The sequence below is a fragment of the Urocitellus parryii genome, chromosome Y, assembly GCF_045843805.1.
Source record: "Urocitellus parryii isolate mUroPar1 chromosome Y, mUroPar1.hap1, whole genome shotgun sequence".
NCBI classification, from domain to species: Eukaryota; Metazoa; Chordata; class Mammalia; order Rodentia; family Sciuridae; genus Urocitellus; species Urocitellus parryii.
The window spans coordinates 30,115,473-30,118,188 of NC_135548.1; positions in this window are offsets into that span (position 1 = coordinate 30,115,473).

Here is a 2,716-nt window from a genome sequence, read left to right on the forward strand (position 1 = left end):
CCACCAGGCCTTCTTGCTGGGACATTAATTTCAGATGGATAAATGGAAATTTTTGTCCTCTTTACTTTTTTTTTTTCTTTCCTCGTTGCTTTCTGATATTTGCCTTCTGCAAGAGGAGAACCAGGAGCTAACGACTGCCAGACAAATGTCCCTAAGTCCTGCTTTTCGGTGTCATGTGATGGCTGCTTATTGCCCAGTGAACACCCGTGGCCGGCCGGGCTCTGTCCCCAGCCCTTTGTCCAGGACACATCTTTCTTTAGCTATGGTGGATGATGTGGCTCTGAGCACTGCTTGTGATTTCTGAACCTCTCCCGTGGGGGACCCTGCAAAACAGAAACAAGACATCATTGTTCGCTTACCAAATTTGCAAAAATCCCCATAATAGAACTAAGGAGGGAAAGCAAACCCTAGGCGCTGGGCTCTGAGAGGTGGGATGGTGGCAGACTCTCACACTGGTGTGTGTGCAAACTGGATGATTTCTTGTGGAAGTGTCTCAGGAACTTCAAGGTGTTCATGTCTTTGGAGCTGAGGGCATTGCTCAGGGGTAGACTGCTTGCCTAGCATGCATGAGGCCCTGGGTGCCATTCCCAGAAAAAAGTTTCTACCTCTTGGTTGTTATGGGTGGAACTGTGTCTCCTTACAATACACTCCAAGCTCGAACACCAGGCTGTGATGTCGGCTTCATGTGCAAACAGGGTCTTTGCAGACACAAGTAAGGTACAAGCCAAGATGATGGAGGGCGCCCCTGGACCCAACATGACCACTGTCTTTATAAGAAGAGGAGAGGCGCTGGGCCCGATAGTGCACTCCTGCGATCCTAGGTGCTCAGGAGGCGGAGGCAAGAGGATCTCAAATTCAAAGCCAGCCTCAGCAATTTAGTGAGGCCCTAAGCAACTCAGTGAGACCCTGTCTCAAAACAAAAATAAAAAGGGCTAGGGATGTGGCTCAGTGGTCAAGTGCCCCTGTGTTCAATCACCCCTGGTACTAAAAAAAAATAAGAGAGAGACACAGAGGGGGAGATGCTCAGGAGAAGCCATGTGACGACGAGGCAGAGGTGGCAGTGATTAGGATGCCTATAACAGCAAGGACCGCCAGAACCAAGGAGTCTAGATTGTCACCTGGAGCTGGAAGTGGCATGGTCCCGCTGACAGGCGGACCTCTGAATTCCCCCTCTACAACTATGAACTTAGAAGTTTGTTATTTTAAGACATTCACTTTGTGGGAATCTGTGGTGTGTGTGTGTGTGTGTGTGTGTGTGTGTGTGTGTGTGGTGCTGGGGATTGAATCCAGGGCTTTGTGCATGTGAGGCAAGCACTGTAACAACTGAGCAATATCCCCAGCCCCAAATTTGTGGGAATTTTATATAGCAGCTAATGAATATGCCCTGTTTGACCATTTAATTTCTAGAAAGAAATCTTGCAAATCTTGCAAATCTTATTTGAATTTCTCCATAGTTAGGCCATATTTCCCAGTATCCCTTGCAGCTAGCTGTGGCCATGTGACTGAGTTCTGGTCAATAGAATTCAGTCAGAAGTGGCATTAGCCACAGACCTGACCAACAGAAGCTCTGTGCTCCCTTCCAGGGGAGCTCCCTCTCGCTGGGTGCAGACTTCCAAGGGAAGAGAGATCCCCAGATGCCTTATTGAACTATGGTGTGGTGAGAAACGACGCTGTGGGTCAGTGTTCCAGCACTCAGCACACCTTGAAAAAACAGGGACATAATCAGAGACAGATCTGCTCTGATATTCATGGGCAAGGATGTTCTCCTAGCCCTTGTCATTCACTCTGATTATGGAAATCATCCAGTTTGCACTCTTCTTTTAGTATTCAGGTTAGCATGACCCTTTAAATCTCTGGGCATGTATGATTGAGCAAATGGTGTGACTCTACATGGTGTACAACCAGAGAAATGAAGAGTTTATGCTCCATTTGTGTACAACGGAATGAAATGCATTCTGCTGTCCTGTATAACTAATTACAACAACAACAACAACAAAAATCTCTGTGCAGCTCTTCTTTCTGGGGTGGCTTTAGGAATTTCTAAGGAAACCTGCAGTCTCCCCAGGTCTGCCCCACGGCTTGCTCCATCCAAAAGGTCACTTCTAGCTGTGGTGGCCCGAAAACGTCATCAGTGTGCCTTGTGCAGTCTGAGCTGTCCAGGCCATGCTGCTGATGTTTGTTCCCTGACCCTGAATCTGCCTCCAACAGTGACTCCTTGGGGTCCCCCTCGCCTGAGATGCTTAGCGATGCTGCGTGCTCATGCTGGGCCCTGTGTGCTGTGCAGAAGTGGTGAACAAGACACACGTGGTCCCTGACTTCCAAGAGCTTCCATCTAGCAGGTGGAAAGGAACATTGACACAAACACGTGTTTAATCAGACCAATGATGCGTGCAATGAGAAAAAAGTGGAGGGTCCCAGGAGAACGGGTAACAGCAGCATAACGAGTGGGTAGTCCAAACCAGGAGATTTTTGAGGATGTAATAAGGTACTTTTGATAGTCACATTAGAGCAGTGGGTGGACACCAGACTGTCTCAAGAAACCAGGACACAGAATCACCGAGAGAGAACCCAACTTCACCTCTGATGGGCCCTCTCTGACCAGCCCCTCTCAGTTGTTGGCACAGCCCTACCAACAGCTCCACATACACTGCACAGCCTGGAAAAGGCGACACAGCACCGCATCTCTCCGTGGCTTGAGTGACTCTTGTCCTTGCGG